The 19,805-nt window shown below is 41.1% G+C and overlaps 1 protein-coding gene across 17 annotated transcripts in view; it reads right to left on the bottom strand.

Annotated features, from left to right (window-relative positions):
- ADGRL3 (adhesion G protein-coupled receptor L3) overlaps positions 1-19,805 on the bottom strand; it is a gene marked incomplete at both ends in the record, with an annotated part of 303,667 nt that overhangs the window by 137,108 nt on the left and 146,754 nt on the right. The window lies entirely within an intron of this gene.

Below are 19,805 nucleotides of genomic sequence, written 5' to 3'. Positions count from 1 at the left end.
TCTCTTGCTGATGGAAAGTTGGGCTTGCCTTGTATTACAACAGCTTGCACGGCCCTCTCCAAATCCCACTCTGACTATAACCATCTGGTGTTTCAGCAGCCGGCTCTCAGGTAAAAAAGTAAACAGCAATCAAATGTAATCATCAAAGTAACACGTGATGAAGTTGCCAATTTTGTATCTAATTGCTTCAGTCAGGCTCCATTTCCTTTACTCTTCTTGCCTGTGAGGAGCAGCCGCCATCATGGCTGGTTCAGTAGGGCGGACAGGAATGGCTGACAGCACACAGCCATCCTGTAAGCAGCAGGAAAGGGGCAGAGAGGCCCTTGTGCCATGTGATTGGCTGAAAAAAAGAAGGGTTAATGCTGGAGTGCCACCGCAGTTTGCTCCCTCTCCCTCTCTGCTGCTTTTTTGCGTAGCGCGCTGCAAGGATTCAGGCCTGGCCAACACTGCATAAACATCAACAATGCTGTTTTTGCCGGCTTTCATGCTCTCACTGGCACGTCCAGTCAGCCAGCACAGCTCGGCTCTGCTCCTTCCTGCTGCAGCACAAACTCTCAGGTGAGGCAGAGTGAGCGCCGAGCTCGGCGTGGGCACCCCAAAGGCCCTGCCTTCTGAGCTCGAGGTCTCTCTCTCCACTCAGTAGCCGCCATTTTGGCAGTGAAGCACAGAGGTGGCCGGGTAAGTCCATCTGGTGACATGGCCTCCCTCAGGAGGAGGAAACCAAAGAGATGTCTGCAGATTGAAGGAGCGCCTCACTCGCCATTACATGTTCAGGTCTGACACATGAGAGATGCAGCATCTTGGAAAGCTGCTAAGTTACAAGAACAAAGATAGTGTTTGTGAAGAATGCAGGAAATGTAACGGCATGGCCCGAGGGATAACTTTGTTAAGGGATCTGGATGCTTACAAACACAAAATAAACATTCACACATCTTCAGAAATCTGCCCTTAAGTTATTTGAGTCATCTACAGATTCCATGATAATGAAACCACAGGAAAAAAAACACATGCACTAACAAGAAACTAGCAATACAGTAGTCTTATCTGTTTACACATAGAAACGCTTCCCCTGTTTCTTTTTGGAAACATACATAGCACTTGTGCATATGACAGTGCAGACCTCCCTCCTGACCCTGTTCCAAGCATCCAGTGCCTGGTTTTCTCTGGAGGTGAAAGTTCCCTTTCTCAACTGTCCCCATCCATGGCAGATCACTACAACACATTCTTTTTCTGTCATGTTAGATTGCATCACTCGCTCTGTTTTCTACCCATTTTCCAGCCTCCTTCAGTATGTTTTCACCTTCCACTGGCTCCCTTCTATTTTTGAGATCCTTCTAAGACTGCCTAGCTAGCATTTCACACAGAATATTTCATTTAATTCTGTGCCTGCAGCTCTCACGACCCAGAGTTCCCTTACACTGCCTCTGTCTCCTACATGCTTTCAGCACCTTCGAATACAGCCACCTCTGTGGACTGAATTCCTCATTCTGTTTATCCGTTCACTTGGATTACTAATGAGTAAGTTAATAACCGTGAAACCGCAAATTAATTCCTGAGACTTTGATTTCAGTTCCTCACCTCATTTTTTCTTAATAACAATGGACTGGACACACACCAGTTAATTTGAATACGCACGTTCTAAGAGAAAGTCTCAGAAAACTTATCAATGGTTTTACCAAAATAATTACACATAAAATTTCATTTCTACACTGCAGCTCTCCCCTCCCAGCTGAACAACTCAATTTTTAAAAGCAATCTAGTCTGTCTGGTATGAGCTGATCTGTAAAAGACAACATTACTTTTTTGACCAAATTTATGTAATCCTTCATTAACAGAATTTTAAAAAAATATCTGATTTATTATCTAGCTGAAGACTGCACCCACTTTGTTGGATTGCAATTTCCAAGAACATCACTCTTATCCTCTTTAATTTCAGAAATTACTACATTTTTCTTGCCCTTTTTTCCTCTCCTCACAGGTCTTTTTGAACAACATAGCATATAGGAATATATAAAAACATATGGAAAGAGAAATTAAAAGCTGCAGGCTTGCTAACAAACTCTACTTACATGCCATTAAACAAATTTCATTTAGACCTATTACTCTGCATATATGCCAACTTCTCCCAGCAGCCTTTTTACTGCCTTTTATCGATGATTATCTTTGCTAAACATCATTTCCTCGCTGCCCACCCTTTTCCATTTTGCATTAAAAGCTTTCTTTTTAAATAAAGCTTTTATAAAGCCATTCCCTACCTCAGACATGTTAGAGTTAGCACTGATTCTGTCCACTGCTTCATTTACTCACAGACTTCATTGGAGTTTCTTTCTTTCATCTGTACATCACTCTTTCATCTTTCACTGTCCTTTTAACTCCTTAGGGTTACTGTAACTCATCCACTCTCTCTTCTCTCCCCCTCAGGCTTAATTCCTTGTCCTTCCCTCAAAGCCTCACACACTTCTGAATACAAGAAAGCTGCCTTTTCCAAATGATGCTCTCTGAGTACATCAGCTCTGCACTTTTGCCATTTTGCCTCTTGTATTTCATACCTGAAATGACTATGAGCTTAAAGCAACTGGAGAGGGAAAAGTATGGTACCTGTGAGCAAAGCTGCACAATGTCTGTGGGCAGGGCAGGAATGCTAGGAGCAGCTCTAAAACAAGGAGGATGGGGTCCCTGGCACCACGACCATAGGGTGGCCAGGTGGTGGCTGCATGCATACAGCTTCCTGATCACAGCTACTTTATGCACTTAGGGGTTACCAAAACCAGAATATTTTGGACAACCTACAAACTGTGCTAAAGAGGGTGCTCCTGCAGTCAGCACAATAAGCAAATGTTTCTTCTCCCATTCTTGCTTGACAGGAGTAAAGTTACAGCACTGCTACTTCAATCATTGCTTCTGAAACTGTTTCAGAACGTACATAATTGCAGCTCTCTAAAATGTCTATATTGTGTAGATATATCGTAAGATACACGTGTATCATGTATCTTAGCTTCCACATATAATACAAAGTCTGAGTGTAGAAGATTCAGAACTGCACTTTTTATTTTTCTTTTGTTTTGTTGCTTTTTCTTGTTGGTTTTTTTTTCTGTTATCTCTCTCTCTCTCTCTTTTTTTTTTTTTTTTTTTTTTTTTTTTTGTTAAATGAGAAATCTACTTTGATGCATGAATTACACTACTATGCCTTCCAATGATTTCCATGAGGAATCAATTTGCAGGAAAGAAGAAGGTGGGTTCTCACCTCCTTATAGCAAGATGCAGCTAATTTTCCCACTACCTACCAAAACAACACAGGGCTGTCAAATGCAAACCCTGAAGCTGGGGAAGAAACATCTCTAAAGGAAGCAGGGAGAGAGGTGAGTTGGGTGAATGTTTAGCTAAGACCCTGTCATGCATGCATCTCATGTTTTAAAGTAAATGCAAATCCACAAACAACGCCTGGCAGCATATGTGTGAGCAGAAAGCATGATAAAATAGGCTAATCTTTTCTGAGGATGTACTATTCTTGCTTTGAATCTGTCACAACAAACAGCAGCCTTAACCACGAGAGAAAGGAAATCAAAATGGCCTTTTTGGCCATTTGACAGTCATTACTTGGGTGGCTCTAGGCTAGCTGAGTTTTTAGGAGCATTCTGCAACTGAGATTGGAATTACATACCAAAATATTGGCAAGAACAATGCCAGAAGAATGGGTTAAAGACTGATTATTACAGCAGCTGAAGCAATTGGAGACTTTTAACTACTGGCAGTTGCATACTTTCAAGAGAGCTTTTAGGAGTCAGAAACTCAAGACACAGTCGAAGTCAGGGGCAAGGAAGCTTCTTCAAGCCACAGTGAGATTCTTCCCTTTGCTGTGCAAATGTTGTAGTTTGAGTTCTGTGTTTATATGAACCTTAGCCCTCTGTTAAAGACTTAAAACATTTGTTTTAGGAGGGTTTGAGCTCTGCAGACTCCAGTACGTGTCCTAGAATTTATCCTGCCTGGTATACAAGGGGGGAAAGAAGAAGAAAAAGAGTGAGGAAATACTCCACACATGCTGTTATAATTAAAAAATGTTAAATACCTCCTATCTTCCCCACAGACAGCAGCAGGTGAGGGAAGGCCCCCTCCAGGTCTAACTTTCTCCAGAGCCTGAGGCAGGGAGCTGACCTGCATTTTCTAAGATCTGCTCCCCAAAAGCTTGCCAGCAGGCTGTAAGAAAGACAGCACATCATATTACTCTTCTCTTGCCAGATGTGTTCATCATGTTATGAAATATGATTTACCTATCACCTGCACTGGAAACTGGGGAGGGGAGAGTGATTTTGGTGCAGATGAAACCAAGGGGTTTGGAGCAAATATAGTACTCAGAGCCCTGGTGGAGATGATAAATATCCATAAGCAAGAACTGCCCAGAGCAGGTTTAGAAATGGCAAATACAGCTGCGCCTCAGAGGGTTTTCTTGGCCACCTCTCAAAGATTTAATCTGATACGAGGAGTGCTGTGCCAGCTCTTACTGTCCTTACTCTGTTCTTTTCCCAAAAGTCAACCAGGAAGTTTTCATCTGCCTTAATGTGCTGTGGATCAAGTCCAGCAAAATCTGCCTTGTATGGGGCTGAAAAGACTTGATACAGAAAAATTTGGAAGAGTTTTTTGGGAGAAACCTAGCCAAAGCCATCCAGTCCATCTCCTGCAGAGGTAAAATAGTTCCTTATGTTGTTTTGAAAGGTATCTCCTCAAGGCTGCCCACTGCTTCCTCCAAGGTACTAATCAACAGATCTTGCTGTCAAGATTTCAACTTTGTTTTCCCTTTCTTAGAGGAGGAATGCCTTTCTGCCTGAGATGTCTCTGCCTTATTTTTTTTCCTCTTGCTTGTTCTTTTTTCAACACTTCACTTTTTAGGGCCCTGTCCTTTGCAGTGCTCTCAATAGCACTTGTATTTACTCTCCCCGCTCCTACTATCAGCATTTATTGAAAAGGACGCAACTTCACATTATAGCTAACTAATTTAACAGTGGTCTTCACAAGGCTACGGATTTCTATACCCTCCCTTGCAGCAGATCTCGCAATTAATGCAAGTACAGATCAAGCTAGAGCTGATCTGATGAACAATGACCCACCGAAAACAGTAGCAATTAGTCTTCTGCTGGCTCAAGGAGCACATCCAACTCATCCTGCCATAGGAGCAGTGCCAGAGTCAATACAAAGGCAAGGGTAAGAACGAAAGAGCCAAGGTGAGAGTGGAATGGGGACAGCTAGTCTCAGTGTAACATAAAACCACACCTGTGAACAGTAGGAACACTGTATCTAGATGCTCCCTCTGTTCTCACACAAGACTCCTTGCCCCAGAGACTCCCACCAGTTGCTTCCTTTCTTTGCCACCTTTCAGACAGCTTTTAAACTACCTGCCAGTATAATTTAGAGTGCTATATCTCACTGCTCCAGGTCAAAGGTTTTATTGAAAGCCATACATGTGACAGCATGCTTACTCCTCGCATATAAAGCCTACAACACAGCCCTATCTTTGTTATTTAGGCTGCTGTTGTTAACACAGGAAGAGGAGCAGTGGGGAAGAGGAGAAATCAGGCAGTAGTTCTTGCTAAGCTGAGCTTCAAGTTCAGCGGCAAAGCATCCAGGCAGGTTGTCAGAGAAATCAGTGGAGATGCTGGACTATATGGCAGGAGACACGTTTCAAGCAGACAGGTAGATGTGTGAGTCACCAGCACAGAGAGGGTAATTGAAGTGTCTTGTAGTTTCAAATATTGTGAGATGTGGTCCAAGAATTTGTCACTCTCACTTTCTTCCATTTGTGACAGCCTATAGCAGATGTCCACTTCAATATGCTTTTACTTTCCAGTCTATGTTTTTGCATGCTTAGCATGGTGTCCATCCCCACATCATACCTCCCTAGTACTACCTATATCTCCGCTGTGATCTTTTTTCTTGCACCATTCCCTGAGCAGGTAAGATCTCACTCTCACTCATGTTCTGTGCCAGACACACCTTTCCCCAAGCATCCATGATGGCAAGCCTCCAAGAAACAGTTTCAGCATGCAGGGCTGCTTCTCCAGCCCCTCACATGCATCCACTCATCTTGCTTGATGACCTCCATCACCACACAACCACATACCACACTAACTTTAACTCTGCACTTTCTGTGATTCAAGAGTGACCACAGCCCAAATGGGACTGCCAGACAATAAAGAGTTACAGGAATCTTCTTCATTACAGGTATTTTTATCCGCTGTTGTCATTAAGAAAGCGCAAGAAGATGAGTAATTTGTTTTCAAGGAGGGTCATCACACCCTAACTTCATTAATCACTTCTTTTGATCTACCACAGAAGCTTTGAGACAAGCAGTACAGCCTGCCTGCCTCTGCTTCCAACTTATTACCAAGTTTGAGCTAAACTAAGGTGCAGAGATGCTGCAAGAGGGATACACTTAATCCTACAGCAAGTGATCGAGCAGGAAAAGGGATTAACACTAAAGAAATTAAATGAGAATGGCTATTTCTTCCATTAACTTAAAACAAAACAAAACAAAAACGAATGACAACAACAATGAACAACAATAATCTAAGCCACCTCTTTTTTTTTTTTTTTTCTTTACTTTTATCTTTTTCTTTCTTTTTGGGATAATATAAGTTATGTCTCAGCGTGAAGGACATGGCTGCCTGTAGAGAGATTTTGACAACTCCCCTCTGAGTGCTAAAATGCTGTCAGCTGAAAAACCGAGCTGTTTGGGCAAATTGATCCAACTCTGACAGACTTCCTCTCTGTTTTCATGTTTTCTCTCTCAATCAAAAACCTTCTAAAGAAGTCAAGTTCGCAGATCCATTTGGAGAAGGGGAAAAGGGGGGGAGATCACCTACCTTTGCAGCACAGCTCTTTAACCTAGATGTCAGGACAGACTTGCCACATGGAGGGGAAGGTCTCAAAAACTCACTCAGCCTCCCAATTGATGTGCTGTACACAGAAAGATGATTTCTCTAACTTGTGTATAGCAACCATATATGGCCTTTCTAAACACAGGGCAGAATCTATACATTCTGCAGTTAGACAGTAACAGCACAGGGAGCTGAGATATTAGGCCAGGGTTTATTTCTAATGCCAGTAACAGGCAAGCAGCTAGAGCAGGTGCCCAAGACAGCTTGAGATTTCTTCAATAATCATTAGGAATCATCTCCCCGTTCCTCAGCCCTAAGAAAACGAAATCTGAGCATTTTTAAGCCTTGTCCCTAGCTGTGAATATATCTGTAACCTTTCCGCATCAGTGACAATTTTGAATACAATTTTTGATGGTCAAATCCTGGGAGTACTCTTACCACTTTATAGCAAAGATTAAGCATACTGCTGTCACAGTCAGTAAAAGAACATCTTTTCATATTGCCTCAATTGGGTACTCCAGAAATCCCTAGTCCAGCACGGTGAAGCAGTGCCAAGTAACTTAAAAGTGTTTCACAAAGCCAACTTGGGGCATTGTTTTTGCTTTCTTTTCACCTTTGCAATAACAGCTTTACAACTTGACTGCTGTCCTGCTCACTGGGTGCTTCTCCACAGTTTTCCTAGCAAAGTCTCACAGAACAGTGATTTTTATTTTTCTTTCCTCTTCACCCACTTGTTGTCAGCTAGGGGAACCCATGCTCAATGTGACCAACTTTCAAAGACTACTTCTGAAGATTTGTGCACTAAAGTTGCTTATTTACAAATTCAAATAAATCTAAAATCTGTAGTGTTAACAATGACAGTTTCAGTGAAGCTCACTACTGACTTCATAAACATAATTATGTCCCCTTCTATTGCCTCACAAAGCCAGAAACAACATGAGAGGCTTCGCCATCTGTCTCTTTCATTCTGCCATCCTGCACCTGCTTCCTTACAATGACAGGGACTGAGAAGTTTGCAGTGGATCAAAAACAGCACAAGCCCACCAACTGCTATGCACAGAGCATAGGTCCATATATCAAATATTGTTCTACAGAGATGATGCTTGTTTCATACAAGGTCAAATACCTTTTCTTTTTTTTTTTTTAAATTATTATCAGATTTTTTTATATTTGGAATTTAAGCTTCTTCAACCATGTGTCTAGATTATTCTTATCTTAGTTCCCACGATGTTATTGTAAGGCTTTTGGATGACAGTTTTGATTACAAGTCTGCATACTTCCTAGAAAAGCACAATCCTGATTGGTACTTGTTGAATAATGCATACTAATTCCAGCCTGAGCCTCCTTCGCATTGAATGAGTCACGGTGAATGTCTATCCTCTGCAGAAGGCAGCAGCAGGCTCTACAAGGGCACTGCTCTGTGGTTCCAGCACTGGGACAAGGTACTTCAGGTTCCCAAATTTCCTGATACATCAGTCTGTCTGCATACACACAAGGGGAAGAGACATGCTACACTACAGTTTGCTGCATCTGTCTGGCTCAAAGAAGGATTACAGGAGGCATATAGCATGACTGGAAATCAAGTAATAGAGTCTGAAAAATACATCAGAAAATGGCATTTAACCCAACCAGAAACTCTTTCAGCTCCTTCTGCATTAGGTTCCTCGTCTTTTCAGTGAAAGATGATGCTATGAAATTAATAGAAAGCTTCAGTTCTGAATATTTACCTTTGCAACAGACGATATTCAATTTGTACTCAGATGTATATTCCACCACTTCCAAAACAGAATGACTGAACAGCTCAGTGCAAGAAAAAAGGATTTTGTTTTTCATTTAGAGGCTAAACTCTTCAATTGCTTTAATGAATGTACATTTTTATATGCTTGCATGCTTGTCATCCTAGTCCTGACCACTATCTCAAAGCTCAAGCTAAGCTTCCTTATACAGGCTAACCTTTAACCTCGCATTTGAGTCTCTTAAGTAGTCTTTTGATCAAATAACTGGCAAATGCAAGCTTCAGTTCTCTGGCTGAACTGACAGCTGTCAGTGATGTGATGCTCTTCATTCACCCTCTCATGAACTGAGCAAAGAAGAAACACCAGTATTTCTGAATATTTGTGAAAACGATGTGGGATTCAAAACTTGCAGTGAATTAGTTTCACATTGAGCAATGATTATGACTTCCTCACTGCTGAGTATGGATACGTGCTTGTCTTCCCTGGATCAGGGAAAAAAAAAAAAAAAAGCAACTGTATTCAGTCGTTGTTGTATCTCATAGCATTTGAGGTTATTCCAAATAACATTTAGATGGTTTGATGCTACTCAAAGGAAGGAATGATTTCTGGGTTTGCTCCTTGGGACCGAATTCCCACTCTCAGTAATAATGGCCATCACAATTCTGATTGCTATAATAGTTTCAACTGAAGTAGCAGCGACTACTGAAGCAATGGCCCCTGCAGGTGCAGGGAAGTGTCACTTAGGAAGGTGGCTTTGCAACTCCCTGTGTCAGTCTATCATTTCAAAGTGAGTTTAAGCTCATTCTCACAGGCGACCTTTTTGTGTAGGAGCTCAATCTTTCACTGTCCTTCCCAGCAGGGACAACTTAATTAGATATAGGGTTTCCTTCTCAAGTTACTGGATTTGTGGATTCACACTGTTGTTACTTTCAGGCAATTCAAACAGAGGCAAAAATGGACAACAAATAGGAGGGGGGAGGGAAATCCTTAAAAAAAAAACAAAAAACAAAACAAAACAAAACAAAACAAAAAAAAACAAAGATAAAACCTGACACATCTCTGAGCAGCACAAGAGTTGCCTTCACAGTAGGATGGAGCCCTGGTATTCAATCCCATAGTGCAACATCGAGGGAGCAAGTCCTCTGAAAGTATTTTCCTTTTCAAGAAGCCAGTCAAAAATTTCCAGTTACTTTCATGTGGATGAGAAGCCAGATTGCAAACTGCCCTTTACTTGAGACAAAGGTGGCTTTTTGCAAGGTTTAAACTACTGGGATATTTTATTAAGGGGTGAGAACAGGAGAAGAGATCAATTACAGGAAAAAGTGGAATGGAACAAAATATCTTTACTACTGATTGAAGGTAGATTCTACACTTTTTGCTTAACAAGCTGGATGAGCAGGGAAGCAGATTTTCCCCCAGGTACCTCAATCACACTGATTGCAAAGGTTACAAATGACCGGAACAAGCTTAGAGAGCTCCCAGAACAAATGGGGAAGAAAAAAAAAAAGAAAGAAAGAAAAAAAAAGAAAGAAAGAAGAAAAGAAAAACAAAATACTATGAAAAAGCCTTGGTTTGTAAGGAGCTTGAAATGATATTGCTCCAAAGTTGGTGCTGGAAAGACAATCCACAATCAATCTCAAGGCACCCCCCAAATTCTCAGATTACATCCCAGTTCTTTTAATCCAAAAGCAAATAAAACCCACCAAAATAATTGCTATTATGGATTTAGGCATTCCTTTATTATGTCCCAGATCTTCACAAATTATATTTTAAAGCTTTTCTTTCCATTTAGAAATGCAAGAATACCTTTGTACTTTTAAACAAAACTGAATATGCCATAATCATACAGATGAGCTCAATAGTGCTGTGAGTAGAATTGACAGCCCCGAAATTTAACTTTAGAACAAAAATGCAGAGCTCGTTCTCACAAAAATATGTGCATTTCTGTGAGGCACTGAGGAAATGAAGGGAGCAGAGCATAGTGCCAGATTCCCAGCATCTTGGTGCTCTGATAGCAAAGCCAAGCTGCTGAGCTCTGCACGGGAACTCACATGCCTTGTTCTGCCAGATCCAGTGGGACAAACCATCACAGGGAGATGAGTTGGGAACTGGAATATCTTTAAACAACCAAAATGTCTGGGCAGCCCAAGTCTGCTCACATCCATAACATGAATTAGGGGATATGGGATGAGTTTCAGCTACTCCAGAAACATGCACAGAAACACTGAGACAGCTAGAATTGTTAAGGGGAGAATGGGAAGTGCTGGAGCAGGTCCAGACAAGGGCAACAAGGCTTGTGAAGGGCTTGGAGAATATGCCCTATGAGGAGCGACTGAAGGAACTGGGGTTGTTTAGTCCAGGGAAGAGGAGGCTGAGGGGAGACCTTATTGCTCTCTCCCAATACCTGAAAAGTGATTGCAGAGAGAGTGGGATTGGTCTCCTCTCTCTGGTGACAGGACGAGGGGAAACAGCCTCAAGTTGTGCCAGGGGAGGTTTAGGTTGGATATCAGGAAAATTTTCTTTACAGAAAGGGTTGTTAAGCACTGGAATAGGCTCCCCGGGGAGGTGGTTGAGTCACCATTCCTGAATGTGTTTAGAAACTGGATGTGGTGCTCAGGGACATGATTTAGTGGAGGGTTGTTAGGGTAGTATGGCTAGGTTGTGGCTGGACTTGATGATCTTGAAGGTCTTTTCCAGTGTGAGCAATTCTGTGATTCTAAATCATCTTTGAAATAGCGAGTCAGGTTTTGATTAAACTGGCAACTAGACAAGCAAGGAGCTACATGCCCTGAGGTTGCAGAAATGGTAGGCCTCTTTCAAGTCAAACAGCCACATCTTCAGGTGGTGCAAACAGCTGCACTGTGATAAGCAGGGCTGCATCCTCCCACAGAAGCTGCAGATCCAGCCACTCTAGCTGAAGGATCTGTGGACAGGACCAGTAAAACAAACAGCAACCAACTGCATTCAACTGGGAAGAAGCTACTGTTAAGGAAAGCAAAAACGGAGACTTTTACAGTGATTTCTAATACAACACAGGACCTTATGATATGGAGACTGGCTGCCAACAAGAACCTTCATCTGTGTTGACCTCCTCTCTCAGTAGTCAGCAGGTTTCTTTACAAAGGGCAGGTGGGAAAAATAAAGTGATGGAGTGAGGTGGAGCAGATATCTGGCTTTACCCTCTGACCATCAGAAGCTGGTACGGATGTTCAATCCCATTTATAAAGGTCTGCACCATTCAACAAACTGGGGCATCTTACATTTTCAAGTGACAGAAGACAAAGGAAAACAGTCATTCTATCATAATCACCGTAAGTTAATGATAATCTACTAACATTTCACCAGTTTCATCTATAATGATCTCCTAATGAGTAGAAGGTTTCCCACATGAAGAAACTAGGGCCATCTGAGGTCAGCAGTCCTACCCCTCATATTTAAGCAAAGACAATTCTTGTAGGCAAATGAAGGCATAGGAAACTTCAGAACTGATCAGTATGTATAACAAGAGGACAGGCTGCTGTCAGGTAGAGATTGTGTAGACACACTTTGATGTCAGCAAACACTTTTTGATCTGGTTTGCGTCTCCTGGTTTCAGACCAAAGGTCCAGGATTCAATTTTAACTACCATCAATACAGCTCTAACGTGGACAGAAAAGATTACAAGATAAGTGCAGTATGGGATGCAATGAAATGAGAAAATGCAACCATCTGAGCATGCAAAATATGACTCAGCTAGAATTACAATGAACCTCCAAGTATTCAGGAAATGCTATTGATGAAGGAGAGCCCTAGAACATCAAGAGGAAGACTATGCCTGCACTACTAGCAGAAAGACTGTGCACCTTTCATATCAGTGAAACTTTCATTCGGGAACCCTGGAAAGGCACTGAGGCTAATTTTTAACCAAAGTCATCTGTGCTTAGCTCTGCAACAACTGATGGCCTCATAAAAAAGACCATATTCACAGCTAGCTCTGCTGGCCAATTCTTACTCGCGTCTCTACTTCTGGCATTCCACATTTTCAGCCACATTATGCACATCTCAACTCCCCTTGCTGGTTTGTTGTTAGCACGAGGCACCCAACCATCACAAACTCTGGCACATGCTGCAGCCCCTGCAAAATGCCAATTCCTCTATATGAGCCTGAAGCTGAATCTCAGCCTTTGCATCTAGCAATAGAGATGCAATATGCAGATTTGTCTTAGTATGTAATTAAACACAGCACAATCCCGGTTAACTTGAAATTCCAAATGCAGGGTGAAACATGAAGGTTTGCTCTCTGTGCAGAGTTAAGGCGCTGATTTCTATATAGACAAATGTCACCATTGGATGTAGTTAGAATATCTTCCTAACATGAGATTTATGAAGATAAAAGATTCCATCCCAGAATTTCCAATAAATAAATCACCCAGTAATTCACTTGCTATGCTTGCTCCATTTGCTCCAAAGCAAAATACAGGGTACATGATTGATCTTAATCAGTGATCAACAAAATTCAAGCAAATGAAATACCATGGTCAGTCTAGCAAGGAGTGCTGGGATTTTCCAACATTTGCCACCAGCACGGGAAAGTTACAAGCTACAGAAGAAGGCAGAGTAAGAAGGAGTCACAAAATAGCCATAGGGTCAGATAGAAAGGTCAGGAAATATTCCTTGGTAGATCCTCTCTAGGCAGCTACAGCACATAGGTTCTCTGCTTGGACAAAAAATGAAACGAGCCCAGGATATAAGACTCAAGACAACAACAAGCACTTTACATCACTCCAACAGGGCTGAAGGGCCAGCAGTCCAAACCAGTGCTGAGCAGAGAAACTTGCCCTCTGAAAAAAAAATCTGACATGCAGCATCGTTATTTTGTTATTACCTTGAATATAAAGCTAAAATTCCTGGAGCAGTGTGATTTTCAGAGAAGATAACCAAACCTCTTTTGTTTCCCAGGACTTGACTTTTTTTTTTTTTTTTCCCTTGGATAATATTAAAACAGTCCATGCTAAATGTAACATCAAAATTTAATGGTAACAATATTTTAACATTACTGATGGCAACAGTAGCATCCAAATTACTTGTTTTGATACTTTCTGCCAAAAAAGCGCAACTTCCTGCAAAATCTTTTGATTTTATACCACCGGGACGTTTTCCAACATTAAAAAACAAAAAAATCATTCTGATGACAATGCATTACTGTGCTGTGGTTTAAATGTACAATTTCCTACATCTAAGGTCCAGGCCAGCATAAAAAACCTTTAACCTTACTAGAGGAAGAGGCTGCAAGCAGTGATGTCCCAACTGTCTCCATTTGCCAACTGGATGACTCCTTTCCTGCCTGAAAAATTTTGCTTCTGAATTTCCACCAAGCTTAGGAACCTGTGCTGTCCTGCATGATGCAAGACAGCATTATGGTGTCAGAACTTGGACTGCATCTTCACTTCACTAACTGTAGGGTGGTTCAGGAAATCTGCCCATCCCTTCGCAACTGCAGTACCAAGCCTTCCTTTACCACTGTCTAGGCCTTTTCCCAGATCATTTAATCTTGATTCACCATCTTATATTATCCAACAGAGCCCACGACTGCTTTTACTTTGCCCCAGGTCTACTTCACACTAGTCTCGCGTAAAAGACTCTACAGACTGGAATGTAAGTAAAGTGATAGAAATGTATCTTTACATTGCATTTGGAGTGATGTGGGGAATCAAACAATTTGTTCTGCATAGCATCTTGATGTCTGACTAAAGTCAGGAAATCCTACCAAATGCTTGTATCTAGCAGAGCACATTCATTGCTTATAAAAGATTCCATCAAGAAGAAAAAAAACCACACACACACAAAATACAAAAATCTTCTGTCTGTAAAGCAGCAAGTATGTCCCTGCCTTCTGTGAGAACAAAAGTATATTTAGTTAAATCACCTTGGCAACTGAGCCAGCTTGCAAACTCCACTTTTTCAAACATATCTAATCAACGCACAAATCTCTCTCTCTATACAGACACACACACACACATATATATTTATATAAAATGTGTACAACTTACTGTTGATAGTACTTCCTCCAGCATTAGCTGCAGAGCAGTCTAAGCTCCATGTCTGATTTCAGCTGCCAAAAGATGAAGTCTCAATACCAAACAGACCTAAATTAAAATCTCAAAGATGTGGATACGGCTTCTTCCAAACAAGTCAAAGGGCCCTGCAGATGTCCCTCCAAGAGGCATCTGCACCACCCAACAGATGCAGGATGACATCTTTCTGGAGAAGAGCTGCTTCCATGGCACAGCCATGGACTTCAAGGCAGGTTTTTCAGCTGCTATTTAGAAATGAAGATAACTCTGACCTTGAAACACTGTCCATAAAGAAAAAAGCACAGTGTATATCAGTAGATAATGAATCAAGCTATATAGAAATCCGGAAAGATGAATTTTTTTCCCTAATGCTTTGAAATTGCCTGAAAAATTTCTTCTTTAATAACTGGATCTATTTTTCAGGCATTCAGTAGAATGATCTTTATGTTGTTAATAAACACGTTTGTCTAATGAATATCTTTTAGTAATCTTGCCTCTAATTCAGGAAACCCAAGTGCAGCCGAGACAAAAATATGCACATACTAAAAGCTCAAATTGAAGAAAAAAAAAATCAATTCCAAGTTAAATTACCCATCTTAAATTTCAGTATAAAGCCTACTAGAAATACTGAGTTCTTGAACTTCAATTAATCTTTAGCTCTTAAGCCAGAAGGGAAAAGGATTCTTCAGAGTATCAGAAGGGAAGCTGCAAAGAGCTCAGGCCAGCTTGCCAATGGACGTCACTATCGCTTAAACTTTCATCCGTGGCTCCGCTGGGCTACTTAACTCGTGCTCATCTCAGACTCCTTTGGGTTTCTTTTTCCAGGCATCTGTGTGTGACTGCCTGCATGCGTGTGGCATACATTTTCCAGTTCCACTTCTCAGGGATTAATTGGCAGAAGTGCTTGTCATGGTTAAATAATTTTATTTAATTTGCACCGTGTGAAGATATTTGGGCAAAAGGGAAAAATAATTAAAATTTAATTACTTTTTTTTCCCCCTTTATAATGAGAAACAGTTGCATCCCTTGGAGACTCAGCTAGGAATAGATCATCATTCATTTTTATTGTTAAATATGCAATTCAAGGAAAAAAAAAAAAAAACCTTAAAAAAAAAAACAAAGATCAATCTCTTGTAGTAGAAGAGTGACATGCAGCCAAGTCTAGAATAGGTAAAAACAGATCTCTAGAATCAATGACATCTGAACCTTATTAGGATGCTAAGAGGTCAAGATAACATCAGCATCCCCAACAGAAATATCCAGAGGACCTTCTCACAGGTTTCTACATAAATAGATACGTGCACGCAAGTGTACTTTTACTGAAAGTCTCAGAGATGTCTCCTCCATGAGTCCTGCCAGCTCTGGGAAGCATCATCTTCAGAGGCTTCACCACACGCATTAAAGAGTTACATAAAACTAAAAACCTCCCATCTCCATTTTTTTCTAGCTTTGGTCCCATCTCAAGCTGAAATATCAGTTTGCTTTCTGAAATTTTCAAGTGGGAAAGAAGACTGCCTAAACCATCCTCTTCTGATGTTCCCTTCTTTTATATACGACATCAGAAAAAGATTTCCCTTCATGCAAAACACATGGAGATGGGCAGAGGAGGCAAATGGAGGACAGAGATTTATAACTGTCACAGATAGTCTTATGATACACAGAAAGAAGCTTTTACCATAACTTCCTCCCATGTTCCCCCAGTCTAGAAGTAACTAGGAAGGCAAATTTATGGACATGCATAAGCCCATGAGCAAGGTGATGGAGCTTTCTGCCTTCAACATACAGATCAGTTTGCATGGAGATCAGCAGCACAAAACTCCCATTGTCATTACCCTGTACACCAGTTAGCGCCCACACCATTTCAGCATCATTTGGGCTTCTTCTCATTGGCTACAATTGATGCTTCTACTGACAAATACATTGAAGTGATGATGTCCAAATGCACTATGGTAACAAATTTCACTGGCAAAGGAAGACAGGACTTCCACATTATAATAATTTGAATTAAGACTTTTTTTAGTGCCCCCAGTACGTATTTGCGTATTAAGAAAACGGTAACCTCTTTCCACAAGAACACATGGATATATCTTGTTGTGAAAAACCTAGTATGACCATGCCCTCGATACAATTTAATGACTGTTTCCCAAAGTGCTTCTTCTATTCTCTATGGTTCACTTCCTTGCGTCACCATCGTTTACTCAGTGTAAATACAGACTGCCAAAAAAAAAAAAGAAAAGTGAAAAACAAAAGGCAATAAAATCAAACCAACAATAAGAAAAAAAAACATTTGGAAGTAAATCTTCCATTACCTTATGGAAAAACTGCTGGAACAAGCTTTTGCCCTTTCCAATGGACAGATGTTCTCATCAACGAGAAAATTAGAACTTGATGACAAACTCCAAGGTTTAAATGTCATTCCCTACCAACTCTGGTTCAAATGAAAATGGAAGTGGCATTAAGAGAGCAGTATGCGAGCGCTGCAGACTGGTAATTTCCTCTAATTAAAAAACAGAGTTTACAGAAGCATTTAGCAATGTTCACCATAAAGTACAAATCTGAAAGGAAGGAGGCTCTTTCCCTGTTTTCAGTGCCCAGCAAGCTACTTTTCTGCTGCCAGTGAATTGTTTGTTTCCTCAGACTGTTCAGGAATTTCTCACTCTACGTAACAATTTTCTAACATCCTTAAAAAAAAATACCTCAGACCTACCAGTAACTCCTGTAGAAAGCACCCTCCTGAGACTGGGTGAGTGAGGTATAAGTGTAACTCAAGCAGATGTGTGACTTTTTTTTTTGTTACATACAATATAAAGAGGCACAATAGGACTCAAAAGGCTGGGCATACAACCTAGCATTTCCAATGCAAATATTATTTTACCTCAGCAACCTGGGAGAGAATTCCTATACAAGAAATGCATCATGAGAAGTGACACACTGATTGTCTCCTGGAGGCTGGGTGCCCTTCTGGAAGACACACTTTAGTTAACGTCAAGTCATTAGGCTCACTACAAGAGGAAGCGGATGAAATCCAATCGAATGCATTACAGAGGTCAGACTAAATGAGCTAATGGTCCCTTCTGGTCTTAAAAAATCTATTAATCTAATTTAATTCTCTGTTCTACTCTTCATACCAGAGTCAATTTAAACTCATTTATATGAAAAGAACACATTACAGCAGCCTTGCACAACACACCACGTTCTGACTATCCAGTTTTAGGCTATCCGAAAGCTTCATTTAGGAGCTCAGGAGGAGGTTTTTGTCATTTATCTGCAAAGAAAGCTTTTGTTTACAAGCAAGGCACCGAGTAGAGGCACCTCTCCTAACTCAATATTGGATGAATCTGCATCTTAAACAGTGTGAATACATCAGGAACTTTCCCGAGCACTTTCCACCTTGGCTTGTATTTCAGTTGCTGGCATTCCTCATTTGTCCAGATCCTTGCTGCGCTGAGGACAACAGCACTTTTACCAATAAAGCCTTTCCAGGTGCTCCAAGGATATTCCTTGTGAATAGCTAGTAAAATAATACTGCAGTAATAAAATACTTGGCAGTCACTGTCCAGTGAGAAAATCATATGCTTAGATGGAGAGAGTCAAAAATATTCATTGCTGTCAGCGAGGGTCCCTGTACTGTGTACATATGCCACAGTTAAGCAAATACTATTTTACTACTTTTTTACTATTTAAAAAAAAATCCCCTCATTTTCTTTTTCATGCTGCCCTCCGTGCTGGAGCCTCAGCACTCACACCACCATTACTGGTCCTTTGCTTAATTCAGCAGTACAAGAGCTCCAAACACCATGTGAGTTCAAGCTGATCCATCCTGGCTATCCTCAGCATCCTTCATGCGTGCTTGAGAGAGATGAAATAAGTTAATGCGGTCAGGGAGACAAATGAATGTGAGGCCAATACATGGAAGCTCACAAAAGTTCTTCACACAGAATGTTGGGAAGGTGCTGCAAACTCACAAAGAAGTTCCTCATCCCTGTTGGCACATCTATACTTGTTGTCTTCTTTATATTTTCTCTTTCTCAGCACAATACTCCCTTGACCCCTTCCCTATGTCCATCTTAAACACCAACAGATGCAAAGCATTGCAGAGCTGCCTGATGCTTGGTATCTCCAGGGGCTGTGCTAATTCATTCCAGCTATTTGAAGCAAGCATGAATGGCACCCCATTAAGTGTGCTCAGACTGGGATAAAGGCAGCTGATTTTCCCATCTCCTCTCATGGCCAGTGTATAAATTCTGCAGTTTTCAGTTCTGATGTTTCTTTTCTTCCTTTCCTCCAACCTTTTCTCAGTCTGAAGCAGCCAGTACTGTGTGAGAATACAGAACCTAGCAGGTTTGTAACATGAAACATCCAGTTTGCTTATTCAGTGTCAGTCCTTTTAAACTGAATCCTATCTTTCAGTGAAATTTGCCTTAAGACCTGTTTCCTCTCAGCGCATTTTAATCAAGCAAAAATCCCGTTACAGTGAAGAAATCCTGTTATGGAGAACAATTGCTATGTTGTTTTAATGGACACATCTCTTTCAGCTAAGCCTTCATCATCTGCTTTGCCCCCCAATCATAAGCATATTCTTGAAAAAAACCTTTTCAATGTAAAAATGTAGGACAGATACTGTGACTTCAATGTATACGGACAGTCACTGTTTGTTCCAGCTTACAATTTATATTATCCTCTTCTGGTGCTTTCAACACAAATCAGGAGGCTAAAAAGCCTTTCACTGACAAAGTGCAATTCCTTCTCGCTCCTGAAGCCCAAGCCCAGACTCACACCAGCTTCAGAGGATTTAGCTGAATAATGGCACCGCAAGAGCTTAGGGATTTTGTTCCAGAAACTTTTTTTTTTTTTTTTGTATTAACCTTTGCCCACACTTGCCTGGCAGACTGCTCACCCAAAACAAATGGGCACTGTTTTACTCTTCCTTTCTTCGTTATGAAGTCTCTTGACTTTACGTAGTCACTATGCCAAAATGCACTTCAAGAAGGTGCGTTTCAAAATGTATGTTATCTCTTTTTTCTAGGCTTTGCCAATCTTCCCATGCCAGGCTGTTGACAGCATCGCTGACTAGCATTTCACAGCCCTTCATGGCTGGTCCCATTTCTCGAAAAATGCAGAGATCTACAAACTACCTCACAAACTAC

The sequence above is a fragment of the Tetrao urogallus genome (assembly GCF_951394365.1).
Source record: "Tetrao urogallus genome assembly, chromosome: 4".
Taxonomy (NCBI): Eukaryota; Metazoa; Chordata; class Aves; order Galliformes; family Phasianidae; genus Tetrao; species Tetrao urogallus.
This window is presented reverse-complemented; position numbering and strand designations above follow the sequence as displayed.